Below are 19,166 nucleotides of genomic sequence, written 5' to 3'. Positions count from 1 at the left end.
AAGGTATATATGTATAAAATTCACTAAATTATGTCTATTACTTTAAAAGTTATAAGAGAAGCTTTGGGGCCAATATCATGCATAACATTCAAATACAAAATACAGGTATAATTCAACTAAAAAGAGAAAGGACAGAAGTGTTGGAATAACAACTCCTTTTGTAATGTTTAAAGGGAAAGAGGCTGTTGCTATGATTTTATCTTTAAAACTCAGAGCACATCACAAGATACTACCTGCTTCTTGAATCTTGTAATGGGTGATAGTGACACACCAACTAATTGAGATGATCCTGTGTTGTGGCGGTGCCTCCACCTTAGTCTTGGTTATCTTGATTAAGAGAGGAATCCACCAGGGGTCAGCTTGGGAAACCTCTGTAGCCTAAAATGTAGGAGTTATGGACTTATGTTCCACCCTTTCTCAGTATAAAATGGCAGGATTCGGCAAGCAAATCAAGTAAAACAAATTAAACATTGATGGGCTCTCTGCCATCGATGAAGGAGAAGCATCAGATCTCCACCATTCATTTGAAGCATTGACTATTGGTATCCATCTCTAGGGGTTGGTATTACATCAAAATTGGGACTGGTGGGATTTATGATTGACGACTGATGGTTGTATAATTTGTTCTTTATCTCTGTTACTCAGGGGCGTATCTATAATGGGTTCAGGGTGTGCGGGGAACACGGGCCCCTGGGTCCAGGGGGGCCCCGCACCGCACGCCCTGCACCCACAATGTTACTTACCTTTCCAAAGTCCCACGTCAGCGCGGGGTCCGGCGCTGTAAAACGACTGGAAAATGGCCACAGTGGGCATTTTCCCGTCGTTTGCGCATACGCAGTACAGGGAAAAATGGCATTTTCCCGGTGACCTGTGCATACATTATAGACTCTGGGCACACTCTAGTGCACAGAGTCTATAACTCCGGCGCTGGCCGTGCACAGCTCAGTGCGCTGCCGGCCACCGGACGGAGAGGAGGGGGCCCATGTCAGAGACTGCACACGGGCCCCCTCCTCTCTAGAAATGCCCCTGCTGTTACTTATTACCATTTTTTTTCCAGGCAACTGTCTGACTATGATGGATGGGTAGCAAAGATGCACAAGAATTGCTTTTCAAAACCCAAAGTGCTGAGAAAAAATATTTTTACAAGCTGAAGCATATACTGTACATTGTGTGCTTAGCCAATGTTTATAAGAAAGCAGCATATTAATGCACTAGTATTATAGTGACTTTATATTGTATATATTTGTTCAGCCCACAGAGTAGCTGCATTTGATGTTTAGGGGACAGGAGCTGTAGCGATTGAGACACACGGTATCAGAAATGATTTGAAAACGTGCTAGATGTTCCACCGCTTAAACATTATTCATGTTTATGGTATTTTGTGCAAGGAATAACTTTTTGTCTGAAGCAAACCCCTAATTGTAAGTTGTTTTTAAGTTGCATTTGGCTAGAATCAGTGCTACTAGTCCTTACCATCAGCATAACCTTTTGCCCCTAGTTTTGAAATGACTGGGGATAGCACAACCTATAGCGAATCCGATGATTATGGCTCCCAATGAACCATTGACTCAAACATGCTCATCTGTGAAACATCGATAACTCTGAAAATATCAACTTTTTGTAATAATAGTGACAGATCTGCTTTATACAACAAAAACAAAACTGTTTATCATTACAGATGAAAATATATATTTATATATAATTATTTATTTATTTATTTTTTTAAATCATAACATATTATTGTTCTGTAAAATAGCTGGAATATACTGCAGCTATATTAACTTCAATTTGCACTTATACGTGATGATAAATAATCTTTAAGTGATTTGAAAAAAGGTAAAGTCAACATTATTAATATTTGACATATGACTAAAGCTGCATACACACACAACGATTTTTTTAATGATTATCGTTAAACGATATCGTTTAACGATAATTGATGGCAAAAATCGTTCACTTTCTGAGTCAAACGATGAACGATTATTGTTCATGCGCGTTCACGTTTGTAGTTTGTCGTTTGTAGTTTGTCGTTCAGTCAGACTTGTCAACTGAACGATTTTCATTAAGGGAATATGCAAAAATCGTTTGTAGTTCATAAAAATCGTTCATGACATTTAGTAAATGAACAACTTTAGTAAACGATTTTAGTAAATTTTTTCAAGGGAAAATATCGTTTACTCAAATCGTTCATTAAAAAAATCGTTGTGTGTGTATGCAGCTTTAATTGTAGGTTTATCTATAGTTACTAGATGTTGAAAACACTGAATAAATAACATTTTAAACAGGGCTCATATCAGATAGTTATTCAGCTAATACACAGGTCTTCAAACTCGGTCCTCAGGACCCCAAACAGTGCATGCTTTCCAGGTCTCCTTACAGAATCACAAGTGAAATAATTAACTTCACCAATAGTACACACTAAAATGTGTTAGTGAGTAATGAATACACCTGTGCAGCTGATGGGTGACCTGGAAAACGTGAACTGTGTGGAGTCCTGAGTACTGAGTTTGAGAACCTCTGGGCTAATATAATTTGAACACAATACTATATATTTATTTAACAGGGTATTTATCTCAGTGGTGATAGTGATATCTCTTGTGAGATAAACAGGGAGTCATTTTGTAACAATTCCTGTTTCAGTCACAGGATTAGGTATTCTGTTGGTTTTCTCAATCATTTCTCATTTACATTTAAACCAGATTAATTAAAGAGTACAATCATTTAAAGTAATAATTTAATTAAGTTCAATTATAATTGCAAGTTAAAAATTAGCTGCACAAACTAGAGTGAAGTTGATAAATGTACCCAAAGCGGTTACTTTATCGAGGCAAAGCTGATTTTCCTATACTGAAAATATTCTTCTGGATTATATACTACACAGCAATATTTCACGTCAAGGGAAGCGTTGTATTGTGTTTCATTCTATTTGACACACAGCTCTAAAAAGCAATCAAGTACTAATGAGTCTTTGTGCATTTGCCCGCTGTGGATTACCCTGCGCTGTGACCATTGGGAAGTAAAAGCGTTCGTACAAAATGATCGCCTACAGTATAACTTTGACAAATGCTGTGTCAATGCTCATGGCAGTTTTGCAAAAGCAAGCGCTACATGCAGGATCGATACAGCATTTGTAAAATCTGCTTGCCTCAGTCATCAGAATCCAAAGGAGCATTTGCAACATTACTGCCAAATGCGGAATGCATGTGCAGACCATATGTAGACACAACGCCACAGCTCTGCTGGAAAATATAGATGTGAAGTTTACAGAAACAGTCATCAAGGTAGCAGACAGACTGCAGTGGAAATCAGAGAAGAACAAAGAACACATGTGGCCCTAGGTACCAGACTGGTTTGCTGTAGGACCCATTTTCCCCTCTGTTTGCCAAATAAACCCCCAGAAAAATGGTTTAGGGTAATCCAGGCCATTCAGTGGCTACTGGGCCTTAGGCAGGAGCCTAGGTCAGACTTGCCTACTTTTTAATTCTCATCTACTGGAGCCGAGCTCTTTACATCATTAAGCCCCGCCCCTGTCATGGCAAAAGTTGTGAATCGCAACACCATGTGAAGGGGCTAAAACAACAAGATTTGCATCATTTTAACCCAGCCCCTTCCTAAGGAATGGCAATTCCCAGTATTATCTCCCCATCCTGCCCACTTCACTAGGAAGTGGGTGGGATGCGCCGAAAAGAGCTGTCCTTTGCAATGATAGGACTTCCGGGATTATGACCCAGAAGTCCTTTTGCGCATGCACTCGGTGTCACGCGCGTCATGGGGGAAACAGGGAGGGATCTTATTGGAACCAAACGCAACATGGGCTTCTAGTAGGCAACTCCATCTATAGATGCAGCTATTGCAATCTGAAACATGGTACATATGGGGAATGTGACCAAGACTCAGAAAATGGCAGTTTTCGAAGTTTTGCCTGTATTTTGCTATTAGTACATCCCAACCACATTGAGAAGAAAGGTGGTAAGACCGCCATTTTACACATACCATTACATCTTCTTTACTCTTTGTTTTAGAAAACCAGAATTGCACATTTTTAGGGTATAATTTTTTTGGTCATTCTTTTTATTCTTGTTCCTATAGTAATTCCTGACTCACCAAACTTATTATCTATTTATATATAGATAATATATCTGTAGTAGGATGTTTTGGCTATGCATAAATAACCAATAATATCAACAACAACCCATTATTGCAATCTGATACAGGCATGCATTAATAAATATTTAATCATGGGCAGCTATTGTCTTCTAATTAACCTATAACTAGTCAATAAAAATAATTAATAATTATTTTTTTTTTATTTAAGAATACTCTACAACCTCATCATTAGTAAATATGTTATTTTTATTTAAGGAATGAAGAATTTTACACATAAATATGTTTGTAAAAACACAAATATCCCTTTATCTACTACGTGGCACCGATTTTTAGCGTAGACCTTCAGTATCTCTGGGTGGCAATCTGTGTAAGAAAACAAATACTACAGCAGCCTTCTGTGCCTTCTGTTTTGTTTTGCTAGGGTGGAGCTTGGCATAACTCAGTGACATAGTTACTGATCCTACATGTCTCACTGTGAGGGATATGTCTGAGTGCATTTTTTAAATTTGAATGCTGCTGTAGGGTGGGAAAAGGAGACTTTTTCAAGTTTTTTTTTTTAGCTGGCTTTATACAGACAGAGTGGAATCTATATTTTCTCCACACCCATGTTACGTGTGACTTCATAATCTAGGAGAGAAGGGGAGGGAACTGGTGTGGTGTGAGGGAGAGGTTCAAAACAAGTCCCAGATTCATAGAATCCACAAGTCGCTCTCTTCTTCTACAGTCCTGCTAAATCTGATAGGACCTATCTCCCTGCAATCCACCCTGCTGCCCCAAACTACAGGTGAGTGCATGAGATCTTCATTTTACTTAGTAATAAAGCCCTGTGTGCACATACGGGTCTATATATAAACTATAGTATCTCTACAGTATATTAACATTTACTTATATAGCATCAGCATATTCTGATGCAGTTTACATTTGGGATTTTCTAGTACAGCTGAAGAAAGAGTTTGTAATAGAGGCTTTTTATTCCTGTTGTATAAGTCTAACAGTCACTTTATTGTTGGTTATAACAAGAGTTAGCTTCCCTCCTGCTGCTATAACTCATCATCTGCTGTGTGTATCATGTGCAACTTTGCATATACTTGATTGGTAAATCAAATAAAGGGGAAAAACTTTTGTTTTTAAACATTATCTCTTTACTTTGCTTTGCTTTGCCTTTATATGAAAGTCCAACACATGTTGTGCATTTTGTGGTGATTTTCCTTTGTTTTTGTGTCCAGGTTTGTATTCACACAGCAGTGTATTTTTATAGATTGCCTTTAGAGTATTTGTATTTGAGTACAAACAACGACTTATCTCCTAAACTGCCCCTCAGGGCTTAGTGAGGGAGGGGCGTCTCCCTAATGAGGAATGTGCCTCAGGATGGTTTTGGTTATTGCAAATTAGAGCTGGAGTCAAATTCCTGTTATTTTAACTCCTTGAGTTGTAAGTTTAAAAAAATAGAGATTGCTAAAGAACAGATGTAAAAAAGAGGCAGCACCTAAGGAGACTTCTAGCTTCAGATACTAATATCCCACAAGCTATATGTGTACATTGCTACACTATATAATGCCTGGCTTTGACACTTCCCTTACCAGACTCTATAGTTTATTTTTTTAAACTTGCACGCTCCCTCCATCTCCAGCACAGAGGTGTGGCTGGGGATTTGTTTTTAAGGAAAATGTTCCACCTAGTGGTATAAAATATATGGAATTTACTTTTTTTTTGGTAACAAAGTTGCATATTTTAGAAATTAAGAAAAATAGAGGATTATCTGTAAATGACACTTATTATGAGCTGCTGATAAATGTTTTGGTTTATTTTGCCCAAACTACTGAATTTTATTTCCAGTGGAGTGATTATTGGTTCCTTTTAGCCCACCTCATGTGAACCTTGCTGGTGGGTCTGTTTTAATACTATATTTCTTGGGCTAAACATAAACAGGTATATGTTATATAAAGAAAAGTTCTGTAGATCAAACATTTGGGAATAGATGTACTAAGCCTTGGAAAAAGATAAAGTACCAGCCAATCAGCTCCTGTCTTTGTAAAACACAGCCTATACAGTGACAGATAGGAGCTGATTGGTTGAGACTTTTCTCTCTCCAGGGCTTAGAACATACATCTCCCTCCTAAGTGGCCTATGTATTAATAATGGTGGAACTGCCATTTGTCAAACAGATATTTTCATTTTTATTGAAATTATCCCCACTATGTACTAAGGGAAACTTTCAGGGACAGCGGTTGCATTGCCACAGCATTTTTTTTAGAAGTCTTTCACAAACTTATTCGGGGGATACTGACACTGCGCTTGCACATAGTGTCAGTTTCTGTCACTGGACACAGGCTGCGAAAGAGAGATCCTGCATGCAAGCCTCCATAGGCTTAAAGTGATTTACACCATCTGAGGATAGCATAAACTAATGGGTCCAAACAACTCTAAAAAGCTTTAGCTTTTTGGAGTTTGGTATAGGGGTCAGATTGTAGTCAACATTGATAATAATGGGGACTGCGATCTGCAGTGCTAATTATCACTTTGCCAGAGATTTCTGTGATATTTATGGCATTACAACCATAACATTACGCAGAAACTACATATCCATGCTTGTGCACAGGTGACTTAATTAGTAACACAGTTAATTTGATTTAAGCATCTGGAATCAAGCATGGATATATTTAAAACCCGGACTGTAATGGCGGGGTTTGGGAAACTCTGTACTATTGGTTGGAAATGAATACACTAAATATGTACCCCTACAACAAGAAGAAGTAGTCATATGTCTGATCCAGAAAATAAAAATGTACTAATGCATTTGAAATCATGTTCACTTTTATGTATGTAATTGAAATAATTATTTTTCATTTTATGTGTTATCAAACCATTGTATGTTATGACAAGTATAAGTTAGGCAGAATGCAAAGCACAATGCAGTACAATCATTAATAGCAGATGCTCACTTCACAGGGTGACATACTGTAGCTGCTGTGTGTAACAATTTTCTGTTGATGATTTTATGGCTGCAAAGTTTTGTCTTGTTTTTTAAACAGACTCCAGTTGCAACCCAAAAAAAACATTTATTTTTTTTAATAATTTATTTTATTCTTCAATTAAAACAAACTTATATTGAAACAAAATAAACTGAAGTGACCCTTGGTGCCCACAGCATGATCAGCAAAAAAAATGTTCCTCCACTGTTGAGTCTTTTTGGTGCCCTGTGAAAGAGCATTGGTTCCCCCCATTTTTTTTTAAATAGGGACATAAGATAGTGCACCTGAAAAAGTGCCATGGCCTCATGGGAAAGGGCCAGGAAGGCCAGGAGATGCTGGGGATAAAAGAAGAGGAAACTACAAGTGCGAATGATAACAAACAGGAAAACTGACAGGCCCGAACAGCACCCCCTGCCCTCTGCGATGGCATTGGTCATACTACCCTAGTTATGGCCCTGTATACCAGTGACACATGGCGTAATGAAGGTTGCACTATCCTTTCTTAGGATTTCCACAGTAAAGGTGGCAATGTTCTAGTTCGTAAAGTAACAAATAAGGAGGATAACTCTTTATTGCAGATGAACTAGGCTAATTGTAGTCCCACAGTTCCTGATATACCGGTTAGCTGGGATAAGTGTTTGCCAGGTTTTCCAGTACAGACACGTTTGGAAATACTTGGAGGTGGCAGTGAGCTGACTATCACCATTATCATATGCATTGCATAAATACTACTACATAACATGACCCATCGTGTTTCCAACTCTCTGTTCCCTTGTTGAGTGATGCTTTGAATGAAGTAGCTTTTGATTAGGAATTTCGGCTTCTTTAGAAGAAACATATACAGTATATATGTAGGTAGGGCGTAACTGTCCATTATAAGTACATGGACATTATTATGTTTTGGCTATGGTCGCTTACTGCTATGTACATTTATGTCTCTGTACCGGCTGCACCTATGCAAATTCTTACCGTAAATAAACCAGGTAGGCCAGTTCCAGGCAGCAAAGAGAACAGGCTTTACCTATATAATATTGTAAAAACACCGTGAACTTTGATTCTGCAGCCCGTACTGGAAAAGTCGCTTATGATGCAGTCACACATGTTTTATAGTTTTAAACACAATGTATCTAGTGCAACTATTTCTGTGTTTGCTTACTTGATGATGTTTATAAATGTCTCCAAAGTTTTTGTTAACAGATTGGACATTGTTCACCGTCCCTAACCTGCACCTCTCAGCATAAATTTAGATCTCAATATACTGTATTATATGATGTATTTATTTGGCATCCTGATGGTCTGAATCCCGGCACTGGAATCCTGTCTCCAGAATACGGAACGCTGACATCCCTATGGTGTTATGTGGAGGGTTAGGTTTAGGTTGGGAAGGGGAGTGTGGGGGAGTATTAGGCTTGGCCTGCGGGAGGATTAGGCTGCGGGGTGGGGGAGGTTCGGGTTAGGCTGTGAGAAAGGTGAGTAAAGCTGGGTACACACCTATACAGTCTTCAGGTCGTTCTTTCAATATCGAGAGAACGGCCGTTGGATTGTATAGGTGTGTACGCTGTCCCGATGCAGGAGTGTTAGCCGATAAATGTCTTTTAACGCTTCTGCAACGGTTGGGATTGGGGGGGGGGGTCGCATTTTATGTACTGTTTAATATTTATCGGTTTTGACCTCCCGATCCCGTAGAAGCCCGTACACGCTGTGCTATGTCTGCACAGTGTGTACACAGCTCACAGGCAGCTGACAGGGGGATGACACTGGCAACTGCATGGCTGATCGGGACAGTTTTACGCGATCAGCCTGTAATCGGAAAGGTGTGTACCAGGCTTTAGGGGAATGTGTAGGGTAAGGGTTACTTACATAATTCTGGAGGTATTCTGACCGTCGGCATCCCAGCCGCCGGGTGGTAAAGCTTATCTGATCTTGTTTTACAACCATATTACCTGTCCTATTATTGAGAAAGGCAGTAGAAAATCACTTTTTTTGTTTTGTTTTTTACTTTTTTTTTCCCAGACAGCACTAATATATATTTGGATTAGTGGATTCCTGTGTGGTAGCTTCAGACAGAACAATGCACAAAGTAGTGTGGATATGTTGTGTAAATATTAAAAAGGGAGTCCCCAGCTAGTAGCAAGGTGTGAGGTTAGTGCAGAATGTATGTCTGTGTTTATAATTGGACATAGCCATAAACTCTTTGTCAATCTGTTTGTATATTACACATTCACAGCAGCACTATAAAGCTGGGTACACCTGATATCGAATGATCAGACCGATGGTTGTATAGGTGTGTATGCTGCACCGTACTGGAGCATATATCACTCTTGCAACGGTCGGGATCGGGAGGTGGCATCTTATATGCTGTTTAATGTTTGTTGGCCCAACCTCCCGATCCCATAGAAGCCCATACACACTGCACAGTGTGAACGGTGCTCGCAGGCGGCTGATAAGAGGGTCACGCTGGGGACACACTGCATGGCTGATCGGGAGAGTTTTACCTGATCAGCAGCTGATCGAAAAGGTGTGTACCCTGCTTTAGCTAGGAGAACACCACATGCAAGCCAGTCTCCTTGTCTATTAAAAGAGGTTAATTCTGGTGATTTGCCAAGTTAAGGTCCAGAATTGTGAATTGCTTGTCTTTAAGGTCAGAAGTTACTTGAATGGAGGCTCTGAACATAAATCACCTGTTGACGCCACTAAGTACTAGTAAAAGTACTTTAGTGTTTGGAGCTTGCTCTATTAAAATGACATCTATAATTGCCTATCTTTTAAAGGACTAGCACAATAATGTTACTCTAATTGCATGTCAGTTGGAATTTGCCAACTACCCTATACCAGGATGGAAAATCTCTGGCAGAAAGTTTGGCTGTTCACTCTATCCGGCTAGGCAACTGCATGCTAGGATAAAACATTTTGGACAAACAGCAATATTCCATTTTAGGTTACTGGAATGAGAAGACTTTTAGGCCTCTTGGTTTTAAAGAACATTGGGCCTGATTCAGACCCACTCGCGAGCGGCTGTCCGCTCGCAAGTGGGTCGATGTTATGGACTGAGCATGCGCACGACGGAGGGAGCTCCGTCGTGCGCATGCGCCAGACGCGACGAGCGAAGGAAAGTCCTTCGCTCGTTGTGTCCGATCAAAGGGGGCGTGCTGTCAATGTTGATTGACAGCACGCCCCCTTTGGTGGGCGTGCCAGGGGCGTGCCTCCCTGACGGGGGCATTCCCACGGGAACACCTCCCGTCAAAAGCCGGCCCACTGACATCACTAGTGATGTCAGTGGGAGTGATTTTGGCTCTGATAGAGCCAAAATCACTCCGGAGCTTGCGGTTGAAAACCTCAACCGCAGGCTCCGGCTCGCAAATTCGATGGTCGCGATGGTCTCGACCATCGCGACATCACAATGCACGCTCGTATAGCCTGTGGGTGGTGACCCACAGCTATACGAGCGTCCAGGAGGACGCTCCATGAAAATGGAGCCCGGCCCTCATTCAGAGCGTGCGCTCTGCTCAGAGCGTACGGCTCTGAATGAGGGCCATTGTTCGAACATCAAGGAGAAAATAAAATGGTTTCTATAAACACTTTGACACTATCCGTTACTTGTATACTTTCGGCATGAGTTTGTTGATATATTTCCATCTTGTACGTAGTTGTGGTTACTAGTGACTGAGAACAGGCTAAATGATCTTATGAATGAGAAGTGACCTCAACAGACATCAGATACAGCGATTAGCTTTGGGTTTCCTCCTTGGCTTAGTAATGAATGTGGGTTTATCCTTAGAGGTTACTGGAATTTTATCGCTATTCCTTTTGGCATTTATTCAACTATGAGTGATGGTTCCCAGCCTCATTCATCACCACATTTTTCTCTTCTACTAGGATTTCCTAAACAATGTGAATATACATATGAACCTTGAAAGGGGATTTGAAGAAAAAATTTCCTAGAAAGTTAGTGGCACTTTCTTGTATTTTGCCAAATTTTATTAACTTTGCTAGTCTGACTTCTATAAATTTTATGATCAAAAATACTTGATGCTACACCCTGTGCATACACTTTTGGTTTGGCTGTCTGCTGATTTTTGGTTACTGTAACTATAATAAATTATTGAGGTACTTCTCAATAACTATCATCACATGATCTGAGCAACTGTGTACTGGAAAGAACCATCCCTTTTATTTAAAAAAATTGTTAACCTGACCTCATTTAGTACTTTGGTGGTGGCACGACTCAAGGCACCTTTACCTGAGAAGATATGTCAGCATGGGTAAAGACGCAGTACAGTACAGTAAAGTATCTGGACTGGGGGTGTGTAGTTTATGCTGCACCTGATTGGATAGAAGCCATGTGTTGCAATCATTCCATTGGATTACAATTGTTCACAGGTGAAAAAGCAGTTGCCTATTGTTGGTGTGTATGTGGGTACATGTATGAGATCATAGGCTGCCCACATAGGGCTTTGAATCTGTCTGTATGTGACCCATAGATCTACTTGCACACAAACTGTAAGAGAGCAATAGAAGTCTAACAAACGATGTTAAAATATAGATGTAATACCATTACATCCATGGCCATGTAATCATATGATGTATTGTCATTGATTTCATATTTTTCATGTATGATTTTACAGTGGCAAAAAGCGCCAAAAACATTTTTTTCATTTATATGATTGTGCCAAACAAAGCTACAATATATTTACTAAGCGGTGGGTTTGAAATCACAGAGGTTTTGCTTCGGTTTATCAAAGTTATCTTTCTCCTTATTCAGTACATAACATTTATAAATGTATTGTGATTCCTCACCTTCTGTTTAGCCAGATATACAGATGTAGCCGCCGTCATCGTTGCTGCGATACGCATGGATGGCGCGAGTAGTGTGCCCACGTCTATGGTGTGCGTGTTCAATGGGGAGAACGCTGGGTGCACCTAGTCACAGCTCGGCGAGAGATGCTCCATGCCACGATGCGTGATGCTGTGCTCACACATTGCGGCAACGATGACGGTGGCTACATCTGTATGTGTGGTATTATGGCGGTTTTCTGATGGTTTTTTTTTTTTTAAACAAAGCTACTTAAAATAGATCGAAAGGACATCGAAGTGGTTCACAAAACCCCATCAAATCCACTATATAGTAAATCCAGTAGTTTGGTGCTTCAATCTGCCGGCAATTTCCAGGGGTTTCAAATCCGCCGCTTCATAAATGTAGCCCTTGTTTAGTTCATCTGACTAAGTTCTATTGCACGAAAGTGTCTGTAGTGTGAAGCACTATTGTTTTTGTAGTATTACATAATAATATAGTGAATATAGTGAAAATGTTGTGACCCGTATATACTGTAAACCTTTGGAAGTGGTGAGTTTTAATTTATGGCTTCTTAAAACTTTAATCCTTTCTGCAGATTTAGCTGATTGTCTTACTTGCTTCTACTTTACAGGAAAGGAGAACGCTTGTAAGGCTCAGATTTGTTTAGGTTAAATGTAATTGGTTACATCCTGGTTTTCTACTCCCTTTTTAACCTTATAATAATAAATCATCAGATTTCTGTTTAGATTCTTCATGGTCTTTTTGCATAATAGACTTCCCATGTGAAATTAATGTGCCACTACAAAAAATATACATATTGATACTCTGAGTGTCTAGAAAAGGGTGTGAATCAAAAACATAATTGGCTTCTCCATGATCTTCTCACATGGAATTGATACCAGTGTGTGGGAGAAATTTATGCAGACCAGAACGTAACAAATTGAATGTGCCATAATTATAGTGATGGGAATGGTTGACATGAAGGATTATCATTTGTACTAAAATTATGAAATTTAATGATACACACACACACACACACACACACACACACACACACACACACACACACACACACACACACACACACACACACACACACGCAGAGGAATTGGCTTTGAATTTAAATAAACAGGTCAGCTGGTCTCCGAGATGACGGGGTAAGTTCCACGGGATAATGTGTGAGGGAAGTTTGTGCCATCTGATACAAGGGGGCATTGAACAAAATTGTGTTAGTTACACTGCGACCCTGTAAATATACCATAACTCTGTATTGTAAAGAATGTATTTCTGCATTTACTGTAACATTTGCGATACAGGTTTCCAGGATCTCACTAGAGAAGTACTCAAGTATGTCAAGAAAGCTGGAAAAGACACAGACCCAGACTCTTCACAGGGAGAACTATAGCCTATGATCATATCTTCAAACGGGAATATTGGCTGAAACGGTTAAGCTATAAGTAGTTCTATGTTGAGTTTTCAGATTAACCGTATTTACTATTTTGTCAATCAGTTATACGGTTGTCAGGTATTACAGATATTTACTATTAACCATTGGACTGTGGGCCTGATTCAGACCCGGTCGCAAGCGCTGAGTGCTCACAACCGGGTCGACGGATGGCCCAGAGCGCATGCGCGAGACCCGGATAGCGACGGGCAAGCCGAGTCTCACACCAAAGGGGGCGTGCTGTCGATGTTGAGTGACAGCATGCCCCCTTTGATGGGCGGGCAAAGGGGGTGGCTGCCCAGACGGAGGTGTTCCCATGAGAATGCCTACCATCTGGTGGCGGCCCCACTGACATTACAAGTGATGTAAGTGGGAGAGCTTTCGGCTCTGTTTGAGCCGAAAGCTCTCTGGGGCTTGCAGCAACGAGACCCTACCACAAGGGTCTCGTCGCAAGCCCGATGGTCGTGATGGTCTTGACCATCGTGACCATCTTCGTGGCCGCTCGCTATAGCTGTGGGTGGTCACCCTCAGCTATGCGAGCGGCCAGGAGGCTGTTCTAAAAAAAAAAAAAAAGACCTGCCTTGATTCAGAGCGAGCACTGTGTCAGGGTGTCCGGCTCTGAATCAGGGCCTGTGTGTGTATAGATAGAGCTTGTCCTGTAATATTATTATAAGTATTCTGTACTAATTGCTGCACTCTGTTTTTGAGTTAAATTTCACTCTATTCCTGGGTAGTGGGTACCTGCATAATTTTATAGTCTGAGATCATAGGTCTTTTGGCTAATGAGCCTGAAATGTCTTAGATTTAAGAGAATGCACATGTATTTGTCTGGTATGCAGCCATTCATTCCCATTTACCCATCTTCACTTCCTACATATTCCCTGTGCATTCCATCTGCATCCCTACTTTACTTGAAGCCAGGATTCTGTAAGAAATATAAACTTCGTATGGTCAGTTATACACAATTTCCATTTACAAAAAGGGGTGTATTCAGTCCGCACTGTCCCAAGTGGCCCAGTGACCACAAGGCTCGTTTTGTTTCTTGTGATTCAATATAGCACAGCTGGAATCCATATAACTGAACAGAGATGTCTGTTAAACACATAAACCTAATCTGTTTCTCAGATGTCTGGAGTTGGGAACCAGAGGCACACAGGAAACACAATCACTGCTTTTGTGATTTAACTATAAAGTATATCGCTTTCGCTAAGAATCCCATGCTTTCTGAGACAATGTTATGGCCATAAACTTGGGCTCTGGGCAGCCATCAGAGCTACCCAATGGTACCAATTTGGCCAAGTTAATACGTGTGTAAAGCATCACTAATATGTTATAAGACATTGCATTATGTAATACAGTTAGTGGCATTAATAAAATAAATTATTTTGCAGTTATGCTACTCAGAAGCGTACCATACCAGTTCCTGCACCTTGTGTATGAGCGTAATGTCTCCTAATATATTCAGAAGTTCTTTGCTTAATAAGTATGTTGCAAATAAACATAATATTGGGCAATGAGTGACCAGATGAGTTTATACTTAGAAAAACAGTGTGTCTATTAATAGAAATGAATTTCTTGGCACACATATGTAATTATTAGTCAATGTAGAGGCTTAGCTTTTTATGGATCTGGAGGTAGTTTACATTTTAGGACTGTACATCGCCATGTACTGCTGCCTTGTCAACTTGCTTATGCCTTTAACATCTATGTGAGAATTACTGCTCACAAGTACTATATAATGAATTATTGGCCCTTGTTTAAGCCCTAATGTTTCGTTTGAACATTTGGGGTTAAGGGAACGCTTTAGGAGATACTGTATGAACACTTATGACTAGTAGGAAATCACAAAGACTTTTTAAGGCTTTGTGTTATGTAGTGTGACCCCCTCTGATCACAGTTGAGGGTTGGTTTTACCTCCTATAATACTGCTATTGACTTGAAGAAAATTTCATGCTTAAATTTAAATCTGAATTATGTGGTTGAGCATCTAAAAGTGTTAATCCACAAAACGGTTATTAATATACAAGAAAATACTAGTATTGGTGCCTTAAATTGTGTATGATAAATGTGCTGCTCTATTTTTGAATACCTCCTGTAACTATAGCTGTACAGTACCTGAAGAACACCTTTGATCACACAGCTACTCAATGTTATGTGTTATACTTGGGAGGGGTTTTAGTTTGTGGATACAATAATATTTGCGATGTTTACTCAGCTGTAGGTTGCTGTCATCTGTTCATGTTTTATGGATTGCTCATTTTAGTTTTATCTGAAATCGAAAATACTCTGCATGTCTCGGAGTCTACTAAAAGTTGCCAGGGTACATTGTTTGGTCATTGATGGCCAAGAACAACAGAAGGTAACATATTTGACATTTGTGTTATTGTTATATATTTTTTTTTTATGATCATTTGGATTTTTTCTACATAATAGGCATAAATCTACTTGTTAAATGTTATTTTTATAAGTAAATGCTGTTTAACATGTCAGTTGCAGGGCTATAACATTATGTGCTGATTTTCCTGGTTTTGCTTCTATGGGACTGGCATTTCCATTACATTGTGCTAAAAAGATATGGTGCATTTTGTTTTCATACCCCATAACATCAGGGCAGGTGGTAATGTAGTGGCATGCTTGCCAACCTTAGCTGGGAGACCTCTGGGAGATTCCTTGAGGAGGAAGTCCATGTGGGAGGGATGGGAGCATGCCACTACAATTCACGTCATCGTGACACTGCCCCTGGACAGTTTGCCATGATTGCCAGCATTACAGCTCGGGGTGAATCATGTCACAATGCCCCTCGCCACACCCACTTCATGGGAGAAGTGGGCTGCATGCAGCAGAGTTGCCCAGCATACTGGGAGAACCCCTCTCCCAAATTCTGGAGTCTGCGCAAATATGTCACAAAGGTAGACTGTAACTACTCCAAATTTGTATAAGGTGCTCTAGATGCAGAGTTGACCTGCATGTATCTTTTGTATTTTTGCACAGCTGTGTGTTCCAGGACCAAGCTGGTTTTGCCTTTAAAATGATTGTCGCTTTAAAAATACAGGAAGACTTGCAGGAGTTCCTACCGCAGCTGCAGTTCGCAAATCTATTACATAAGCCCTCTGTGTGTTCTGCTAGTTTCTATACATATGATTCTCAATGTTCAGCAGACTACAACAATAACAATTATACTTTTCTATGGAGACCATCGAAGTAACACCCTAGGTTGTCAATCACAAGTAACAAAATCCAATCACATTGAATGTTTGTGTGACCAGATGAAAAGGGTCATTCCATGGTAACTCACGTTACAAAGTGACATAGCAAACAATTAGCAATTCCTGTAGCCATGCATATACAGTACTTGCTATGTCACTTTGTAACATGATTTACCATAGAATGACCAAAAGTCAAACTGTACACATCCATCTATTGGGCAGAAAGCTGAATGCCAGGGGTGAAATAGAAACTGGCTGCACCCGGCCACAATTAGGGCTATGCAAGAGGGGAAACTGACCAGAGTACAATGCTAGAGGGGAGAGGTGCATGGGAATATTTTAGATTAATTGGTACAACTGAGGGCTAGGAGACATTAATTTTCCTCCTTGCCCCAGTTGGAAATATTTATAATTTTTGCACTGGACTGACCCTGTTGTTCTACAACTTTCCTTCAGTTTAGGAGGAAGCCACACAGGGCCTGATTCAGAGTTGTACGTAAACCTGATGGTTTATATACAACTCCGATGTTCGGAGATCTGTGCATGCGCAGGATCTGTACTGTGCATGTGCAGCTTTCCTTCTGCAAGATCGCTCGCACTGCCCTAGCCACCACAGCCTGATTGACAGGCTGCAACCATTTGGTGGCGGCGACAGACAGCATCCCAGAACACAGGGGCATTTTGCCCTCATTTTCTGAACTTCCTTGTACGCAGCTTCCTTGGCTTCAGCTCTGTGAAAACACCGGCCATACTGGGTACACACTGGCCGATATATTGGCCGATCAATTGATCAGCCAATATATCTGCTGCCCATTGCCCAGTTCGTACAGGCGCTATGTCTGTGAATTAAGTCGTTCACAGACAAATCGAATTGGCTGTGCTGCGCAGCCGATGGACAGATATGTCTGCAGACTTATTTGCCCATCGGCAAGTGTGTCCGGGCGGTCTGCAGACCGCCCGTACACATACAGGAGCAGCCGGGGGGCGGGACACGCCCCCTGACACCGGGACCCGCGGGCAGAAGCAGATGGTGGCCGTTCAGTGTGTATGAACGACCATCATCTGCAGATATATCTGCAGATCACTCAATCTGAAGATATATGGCTATAGTGTGTACCAGCATTAGTCAGATGTCTGATCATCACACGAGTGATCTCATCTGTTGACACAAGACGCCTCCTTTTGGCATCAGCATATTATTGCACAGTCGCTGCTTACAAAGTCGCAGCAGCTGTGTAATAATGTACAACTCTGAATCAGGCCCACAATCAGTAGAATGGTCAGCAAAATTTAACCAAACTGGCTACCTGAATGTACACTGTGGCCAGCTTTTATTTTGCTAAAGGGCAATAACTAGGATTGATTGGACTTCCATGACTTGGAAGGGCCACTTTTGAGATTTTATTTTTTAGTTTTTTTAAACAAGCTGCTTCTCTAAAACAAACACATTTAAAAGTTCGATTTTAATGTCTGCGTTCATTAAATTTCCTTTACTGTATCAGTTTCACTACATGTGTGAAATGAATACATGGCCCCACCCAACATATTGTACAAGTTTTCCCAGATTTTCCCCTAGGGCTGTCTGCAGTTTAACGGCTGTGTGAGCTTTTGTGTTCTAGCCCACTTCCTTCATATACTCTGATTGAGGTTTCTTGCTTGTTATATACACATTTTTTAGAACTATACAGTGCTTATAAAAGAGTGAATTTAATAACAAAATTACAATTCAAAAAATCAAAAGCAACTTTTTATTCTGCTGCTGCAAAAACGTATCAGTCTCAGTGTCTTCTTTAGCAAAACTCAACTCGGTTCCAGAGGCTGGGAATCAAGCCCATGTTTTGTCCACATGAACAAATAGTGTTGCACAATTCCAGAGTCATATTGCAAATGATGAAAGTGGAACACTTAAGATAAGTGTAAACAGAATACAGTGCATACAGTTTGAGCACAAGTAAAAGTTTCACACACCGGCAAATTTTCTAGAAACACACATTTAAAATACAGACAGCATAGTAAGCTATAAGTAATGCAGTATTATTATTATTATTATTATTATTATTATTATTATATGCCACTTATTGGGGCCCAATTAATCTTTTTCAATTTCTGTGACTTTTCAGAAGTTTGTGTGTGCTTGTTTGAATTTAAATTGTTGGTATGGGTTCCCAGGATTTCAGGTCCTGTCTTGTTCAGGGACCTGGTTTATTCTTAATTTAGTACTAGGGAGATAAAGAACAATACAGTGTAGAACTTAGGGGGGATTCAGACCCGGACGCTAAGCCACGATCGCTAGCATCCAAAAGGGTCCGGGTATGCAAATTCCGCGATCGCACTGTCTGGTGTAAGGACACCCTCTATGTCTTAGAGAGCGATGGCAGAGTAAGCGCACATCGGTATAAAGATGCCCATTTTTCTATCTTAGCACACGTCATCTCCAGGAAGTGTATGATTAATCAGTAACATTGGAGCTGCACGCAGCGCTTGAGGTAGACTGCGATCACTGCAGGCTGAAATACAACCAAGTGATGTGTACAATGACGCTTCCATGCTAATTATACACAATTATGACCCAGACATGCCTGCATTCGCAGCTCCACTCCCCCGTTCACAAGCAACTTTCCCTGTTAACACCCACAAACGGC

General features: G+C 40.5%; 1 protein-coding gene across 1 annotated transcript in view; it reads left to right on the top strand.

Moving 5' to 3' along the window:
- The first annotated feature begins 4,592 nt into the window (after positions 1 to 4,592).
- The window catches only part of EMP2 (epithelial membrane protein 2), a 57,142-nt gene continuing 42,568 nt past the window's right edge, over positions 4,593 to 19,166 (top strand). Inside the window, exon 1 of the mRNA XM_088466765.1 lies at positions 4,593 to 4,891. The gene's annotated coding sequence lies outside the window, so the exon portion shown is untranslated. The remainder of the gene's footprint in view (positions 4,892 to 19,166) is intronic.

Source organism: Taudactylus pleione, unplaced genomic scaffold (assembly GCF_031769625.1).
Source record: "Taudactylus pleione unplaced genomic scaffold, aTauple2 ptg000066l, whole genome shotgun sequence".
In the NCBI taxonomy this organism is placed as follows: domain Eukaryota; kingdom Metazoa; phylum Chordata; class Amphibia; order Anura; family Myobatrachidae; genus Taudactylus; species Taudactylus pleione.
Note: the sequence above shows the minus strand (reverse complement) of the source record. Positions and strands in the feature narration are given on the sequence as shown.